This window comes from Protomyctophum parallelum (genome assembly GCF_964188405.1).
Source record: "Protomyctophum parallelum genome assembly, chromosome: 22".
Classification (NCBI taxonomy): Eukaryota; Metazoa; Chordata; class Actinopteri; order Myctophiformes; family Myctophidae; genus Protomyctophum; species Protomyctophum parallelum.
In genome coordinates this window covers 7,981,956-7,990,154 of record NC_139714.1, presented here as the reverse complement: position 1 = coordinate 7,990,154, position 8,199 = coordinate 7,981,956, and the positions used below count along the sequence as shown (strand labels likewise).

Here is an 8,199-nt window from a genome sequence, read left to right as displayed (position 1 = left end):
CAACTTGAGACCAAAGCTCATCATTAGACACCCCCCCCCCCACCCCCCACCCCCTTTCTACTCCCCAAAACCATGACTAGTGAATAACATGTGATTTGCCGGCCGTGGGACAGAACACAACAAGAACCACTGGCGTATGTCATTAGTTATGTCTATGAATTATAGCCTAAAGATGTGACGTGTGTGTGTGTGTGTGCGTGTGTATGTGTGTGTGCGTGTGTGCACGTGCGTGTGTGCGCGTGAGTGTGCGTTTGTGTGTGTGTGTTTGTGTGTGTGTGCGTGCGTGCGTGCGTGCGTGTGCACGCGCGCGCATGTGTGTGTGTGTGTGTGTGGTGTCTGTGGGTATTGTGTGAGTATGTGTCTCATGTCTCCTTGTGTGAAACAGGGAGGCAGGGAAAGAAAGTGAGAGAGAGAGAGAGGGAGGAACAGATTGATAGAGAGACAGAGTGAGTGAGTGAGTAACTGCGTCCATCTAATTACATATGCAGCTCATGGCTTCTATTACCATACAGCAGTGATGATGATGATGACCAACCCGTGATGTCACCAGGAGGGCTTAACCTCACTTATATAGGTTTTGAATCCCCAGTCAACTTCACAACAAAGCGGAGGATCCTCTGCAGCAAGTCAGGACACACTCCAGGAGCATCTTCAAGACAAACTTCCCGTACACTCTGTGGCCGCGCCACGCCTTCAGATGACTGCACAGAGCTTGTGAAAGGAAGGGTTTTATTTTGTGACAAGTCCCGAGTGGATTGCTGATAAATAACAACATCAACGGGAAGTTGAGGCTGCCATTTTAACGTGAGTGAAACTTGGAACTAAATCTTTGCCTGTTATTGCATGATATATTAACATCTGTGTGTGCGTGTGCATGTGCGTGTGCGTGTGTGTGCGTGTGTGTGTGTGTGTGTGTGTGTGTGTGTGTGTGTGTGTGTGTGTGTGTGTGTGTGCGTGTGCGTGTGCGTGTGCGTGTTGTGGTAGTGTGATTTTTGTTGTTTTTTGAAGGATTAATAAAATCAAATGATTATGTATAATGTTTCGGTTCCAGACCCCATAATTAAGTCAGGGTAACAATATTGACATAAAACCAGCCTGTTTAATGTCAGAGTTTGTAAAACAAAGCTCATGAGAAAGTGGGAATCTGTGGGAATGAAGGATGCTGAGATGGCTGTTGAGCGCTGAGTGTTGGTTCACATGGTAACAGCAGTTAAGGAAAGCCAGGTAATGCCGGGTAAATGTTGATTAGAAACAAAATATACATCTGCCAGGATCTCATAACAAGGCCCAAATGATCTTGAAATGGCCTTGTATAATTTTGCAGAAGGGGTATTGTGTGCTTGTTGCAAAGCCTTACGACTAATCAAATCACAAGAGCATGAAAGATAAAGACTGCGCAACAAACGAGAAACTGTTCAGAAAGTCAGAACATCTCAAAACCACGCTCTATCCCTCTTCATATTCTCATGGCGTTCTCTGGCAGCTGAAAGATAACCACAATCAAATGTAATTGAGCACAGGGACTCGATTGCCTTGGTGCGATCCAAGGGTGACACACCAAACAGATTTGTGTACGCCCATTTTTGGTGACATCTGCAGAAGTCAGCCAAACACAGAAAGACAGACAGACAGGCAGGCCAGCAAGCCGGCCGGCCAACCGACAGTCGTGTAGTCAAGCAGATTGCAGGCGCCTTCCCCTTTACCTTCTAATGCACAATTTACTGTATGCTCCAGCCTACAACAGTGTACCACACCAGAGATACGGTAGACCATATACAGTATAAGCCCACGGACGCGGCGTGTTGTTGTGAGCTTGTATATCAGCAATTTTCTGTACACAGCACCGTTGTACGGCCAATAAATCTGGCTTAATACCGTCTCCCCCACTGCGCTGATCTGTACAGCACTGGGATCCACACTCAGACCTCAGAGAGACAAGTATCTCCAGCACTGCAGTTAACACACACCATGTGGACAACCCTCCTCACTGACAATTTTAGGCTTTATCTTATACTGTACTGATGATACATGATGATTCATTTAAATCTAAGGGTGTCAAAACTGATGATTCTACTGCTCATTTGATTTGCTTATACCATCTAACAGTATGACACATTTTCACTCTGGCATCAGTAGATTGGGCATAGCATTCTAAGCAAAATCTTTCAAAAACGGTGCTTTGCCTAAATATTCAACACGTCACATCATAACACATTGTGAGCTTGAAGACGTGTTGTTACACGGTGTGAGCTTGTAGACCCATTGAGGCGCATTGTGAGCTTGTGGACACATTGAGGCACATTGTGAGCTTGTGGACGCATTGAGGTGCGTTGTGAGCTTGTAGACACATTGAGGTGCGTTGTGAGCTTGTAGACACATTGAGGTGCGTTGTGAGCTTGTAGACACATTGAGGTGCGTTGTGAGCTTGTAGACACGTTGTGAGCTTGTAGACGCATTGAGGTGCGTTGTGAGCTTGTAGACGCATTGTGAGCTTGTAGACACGTTGTGAGCTTGTGGACGCATTGAGGTGCGTTGTGAGCTTGTGGACGCATTGAGGTGCATTGTGAGCTTGTAGACGCATTGAGGTGCGTTGTGAGCTTGTAGACGCATTGAGGTGCGTTGTGAGCTTGTAGACGCATTGAGGTGCGTTGTGAGCTTGTAGACGCATTGAGGTGCGTTGTGAGCTTGTAGACGCATTGAGGTGCGTTGTGAGCTTTAGACGCATTGAGGTGCGTTGTGAGCTTGTAGACACATTGAGGTGCGTTGTGAGCTTGTAGACGCATTGAGGTGCGTTGTGAGCTTGTGGACGCATTGAGGTGCGTTGTGAGCTTGTAGACACGTTGTGAGCTTGTAGACGCATTGAGGTGCGTTGTGAGCTTGTGGACGCATTGAGGTGCGTTGTGAGCTTGTGGACGCATTGAGGTGCGTTGTGAGCTTGTAGACACGTTGTGAGCTTGTAGACACGTTGTGAGCTTGTAGACACGTTGTGAGCTTGTAGACGCATTGAGGTGCGTTGTGAACTTGTGGACGCATTGAGGTGCGTTGTGAGCTTGTAGACGCATTGAGGTGCGTTGTGAGCTTGTGGACGCATTGAGGTGCGTTGTGAGCTTGTAGACGCATTGAGGTGCGTTGTGAGCTTGTGGACGCATTGAGGTGCGTTGTGAGCTTGTAGACACGTGAGCTTGTAGACACGTTGTGAGCTTGTAGACGCATTGAGGTGCGTTGTGAGATTGTAGACACGTTGTGTCAGGCGTTTTGAGCTAGCTTGTGGCCCTCATTGAAAATGTGGCCCCATCCACAATGATATCTCAGAGGTGAAAATAACAATAAAGGTTGAAATGAACAATGTTTGCCATTCATTGTACAAGAAAGTATAAAGATCTACTGTAATCTGATGTTTCTTGGAATGGCAGATAGTAATAATTTGTCATACTGTACATTATGAAGAATTGTGAGATTTGGTTGATGTCTTAAAAAATGATTTGACATTCCTATATACGTAGGTTTTGTGCCGACTTTGAATAAATAGCCTGAATACATTGAGATTCTAAATGTTTCCCTCAAAATGACTAATTTCAAGTTCAAACCAGAATATCTGCCTTGGAAATGGACCCTGGCCCCTTTCTGAATTCAACTCTCAGAGTAACAGGAATGAATTCCCCTCTGTGAGCTATAGCGTCATCTGCTGCCCTATAATGCAGTGTTTACGGTGAGGTTTGCTAAGCTGTCTTGGTCTCCACTTTGTACATCCTTCTCCATGGTCATGGGGTCAGGCTGGGTAGCAAAAACTACAGCTATTCTGAAAATGCGAGCACTGCGGCTTTTCCTGTACGTCTCCGAAGAATTAGTGTTTGTGGCCGCGCTGCAGTGGCGAGCATGTGTGTACTTGCGGGGCGTGAGGCTGTGTGTGTGTATGCTGTGTACATGTTACAGCTGTGAGAAAGAAGAAAAAGAGCTGGATGGAAGGGGGAGAGAGAGAGAGAGAGAGAGAGAGAGAGAGAGAGAGAGAGAGAGAGATGGAGTTTGTGTTGGGCTCCAGTTGGAGAGGTGAATGAATGCTATGCCCCTCTCTCCTGTTCCCAGTAACCATGCCAATAAAACTGAAGCCGCTGTTCATCTCCAGCCCCCCGAAAAAGAGGAGGGTGAATGGTGCATTCTTCTCCTTTCCACAATTCAAATATGTCACCACTGAGCTAGGCTAGGGCCACAGGGAGGGAAGGGCCAGAGGTAAGCCAGAGGTTAAGGATGGGAGAGAGACAGAGAGAGGGAGAGAGAGGGAGGGAGAGGGAGAGAGAGAGAGAGAGAAGGGAAAGGCCACCCCTGAGAGGAATATGAGCAAGCCCCCCTCATCATCCCAAACTCCCCCACTCCCTCTCCGCTCTGCCTGCTTTACTTTTCCTACATGCTACCATACCTTCCCGTCCATTCATCCCTTGTCCTAAACACAAACATTGCCACACACCTCCCGGGTGACATTACTGTGAGTCACATGCCACACACGCACACGCACACACACACACACACACACACACACACACACACACACACACACACACACACACACACACACACACACACACGACTTGCAATAGCGCTGCCGTTACGTAGGAATATTACAGGACCATATCCACAGCAATTAAGCTCAGGTCCGAGCACGGTGCCCGGTATAGCAGCCATCTCCCCAGGTGTGTGTGTGTGTGTGTGTGTGGGGGGGGGGGGGGTGGAACAGGGTGGCAAAGTGGGTACCACTAACAGAGGAAGGGTACATGCAACAGTACGTGCCTTTGTGAGAAGGATTGTTTTCAAAGGGAGAGCAGGGTGGTGGGGGAGGGGGGAGGTTGAAGTCGCAAGATTAAAAGCGGACATTTATTTTGTGTATGTCGTGCACTGCCAAGACGCAGCAATTTTCTATGAATCTAAAACAGCTTTCCTGGCTTCGAACACACTTGCTGCCTCGCTGCCAGGAAAAGAGTTTTTTACCTGTTTATATGCAGGTAAAGTAGCCTTTGCAGAGTGGAATCATGAGATCTTTTTTTCCAAACTGAGCATCAATGTGCTGTATAATAAAAGTATGGGGGGTGGACAAAAACAGCAGGTACAGTAGACTTCATTCGAGACTCCTTTTCTTCTTCCCTTTTTTTTATTATTATTTTTGGCCTGGCAGTGATCTAGAATGGCTTTGGACTCTCTCTGCCCAAAGACTTTCCAAACTGAGATGCTTGAAAGTGGAGGGAACCTAACTAATTTGTGTAGGCCTATCTGAATGGGGAAACTACTCCAATAATTTTCTTGGGGGGGATAATCTTTCACCATTAAAATTGAACTACTCCATGATGACTTGCAAGTGAACAATGTAGTCTGTTTGCCATTAGGCCAATACAACAGTAGTGAATGAAAAGAAGCCTTGAATGAGATGCTATTCAGGTGGTAGCTTTATCACATCCAGACGTCATGTTGGCAACGGCTGTTGGTGCCTTTTGATTCAACTGGTAATTTACCTATTTGAGGAAATAATGTCTCCATTGTGTGTTACCCAAGCAATGCAGTTCCCTTCATAGCAAAGCAACTTTTGCTGGCAAATATCAACAACGCATCAATAGACCACAGTCGCCATGCCAGAATGTTGGAGAAAATGTACTGGATTGAAAGCAAGGCCTGGCTAAACTTATAGGCTCTTGGTAATTGGTATAGAGTCAGAACACATAGGGAACCCCCTGATAATTATCTATATCCACACGCAAGCACTGCAGCCTGGTAAAATGTATGCAAATATACATAAAGGATTTCCCATGCTAAGTCAATTTGTCATTCTCTTTTGACATGTTGGCCCCATTTCACCACATTAAGCCTGGGCATAATAGGCCAATAGTCTGCAAAAATAGGCAAACATTCAGTGGAAATAGCAGAGCTACAAGTTCACAATGTGTTGCATTGTGGCACATTGTGGGCTTGTTATTTGGCTATTTTCACTATTTGACGTACAATGAAGTATGTAGTATTTAAGTGGTTAAGGAATGCTCGACATTTGGAAGCCTTGGAGACCCTCCATACTGTAGGTAAACATTTGGAAGTGTGGGCTAATCCTTCGACTGTACAGCGTCCTCAGAGTACAGTGAGGGACACAGGCTGATGAAGGGTGGGCTGAATTAACCATTACAAGCAGCCTGATTAAAATTCCCCCAAGTTTTATTATGGCCAGCCAAGCAGGCCAAACCCATGTGGCCCTTCTCTCTTCCCTTAGTTAACCTCAACACATGGGAGTCGTCTCCCACGCTGCTAATGAGCAAACGACAGGAAGCTGGAAAACAGTGCGGTGAGAGCTCCATTCACCTCCGCTGTTTTGATTGACGTGAATTTTAATATCAGCAATGTATTCCAGCTGTGCCCCTCAATGTCCCTCCCCCCTTACAGTTAAATATAGAGGTAATAAAATCTTCTAAGCCTACAGCAGCGGACCTTATCTATCAAACATGGTTTCAAGCAAGATTTGTTATGGGAATCATTTGGAAAAATGTTTACATAACTTTGCCTAAGAGTTGCGGTTGTTAATGTTAAGTATCCATCCCATACGCTGACATGTATGCTGGTCAAATTGACAAGCACACGTCATAGGCTAACACTCTCGTCTCTGGGAAAATGAGCAGGAATATGAGCATTTCCCATTGTATCCTTAAGATTCATGAAGGTAAAATAAGGTTTTAGTGCAGGCTGCATTTTATGCATTTATTACCGGCAGCAGCACAGTAACTTGATGTATAAATGCGGCCTGATGTTAGAAATAATACACGTCCTTTCTGCTGAGTAAGACAGCGATGGTGGTCGGAGGCCTCAGAGAGCTAAGGTATCACTCGCTTTCTGATCCAAGAGGCCAAAGGAATGTCTCCGACATAGCACATTTTCAAGCGCTATTAAAGGTTGATTTATCAATGACAATCCATTTTGGAGTTGACGTGTGTTCATTTGAGAGCTGTTTGTTCACTCAAGGAGCTGATATGGCTCCAGGCTGAGTGCTTCCTCAAGTGAGTTGTCATCAGAAGAGCTAAATGAACTCTGACGGCCTTGGCCTTACATAAACATATGGCATAGTGTTTATGTACATACATCCATTTGATTACATTTGAGTTAAATTGTGGATTTGTGCACATTATATATGAAAAATCACACCCGTGTGAACTGAGTGGTGCAACTCCCCTCTCCCCCCCCCCCCCAGTACTGGTGCTCATTAACGTCACATACTGTAGGTGGGTGAACCAAGTCCAACACATAGGTGAACACGGACATTGCTGTTCCTTGGAGTGGTTGCACCATTCAAAAACAGGATTGATCTCTGAGGTTAGTTAGTGATCGTGGGGACTTGGGATGTGTGGGGGTCGGGAGATGGGTGTGTTTCAAATTCTTCACTTGAACAGTGTATACTTCAATGACCGGAGTCCGCCAGAGTGGCTATACTAGCTCCCTTCCTTTTTTCCCTCTACCAAATCTCTTTGACGAAAATAGGTGATCTATACAAGCTTACAAATCGTTGTGTTGTGAACTTTTTAAGTTGTAGATCTACAACGTGTACCGAATGTGCCCCCCAGAATAGGGACGTTATTAGGGTGTAAGTGCTTAAATCAGTAGACGAAAACTTGCATATCGGCTAACATTTGTTGAAAGCGACCGAAGTCACGACACCCGAGGAGTATCAATGTCTACCGTCACCCTTCTGGGATCAGTTAGCCTGAAAGCAAGTGGCTAATAATAATAATATGGCTCATCATCAGATTCCGGCCTCCATCACAGCGGTCCCTGCAGAGCTTTATAGCACTGGGGACGCTCTGTGTTCTGTGTTGATGCTACAGGTCTCAGCCTGCCAGACCCCGTCCGTCCCTCTCTGTTCAGTGTTCACCGCCATGGCCGGAGGCCGAGCGAGGAGAAGCAATGGAAACCACCCAAAGTGGCTGCAGACTCCCTCTCTAGTATAGTGTCACTGCCCAATGAGACGACACGAGACCAGGGGGGAGGGGGCGAAGGGGGTTGATCTGCGGCGGGCAGCTGAGGGTGCGGCGTTAAGGCCAACCGTGGCCCGGAGTCACCACTCTGTCACCAATCTGCATCTTCGTGGCTGACACACGCACAGTACCTCTCCCCGCCTGTTAGTATACGCATCAGACGGTGTGACGCGCGCCATGATCTCAGCCAGACTACTATGAAACGGAA

The 8,199-nt window shown here is 46.4% G+C and overlaps 1 protein-coding gene across 1 annotated transcript in view; it reads left to right on the top strand.

Moving 5' to 3' along the window:
- Positions 1-622: 622 nt before the first annotated feature.
- pthlha (parathyroid hormone-like hormone a) overlaps positions 623-8,199 on the top strand; it is a 16,273-nt gene continuing 8,696 nt past the window's right edge. Inside the window, exon 1 of the mRNA XM_083758172.1 lies at positions 623-804. The gene's annotated coding sequence lies outside the window, so the exon portion shown is untranslated. The remainder of the gene's footprint in view (positions 805-8,199) is intronic.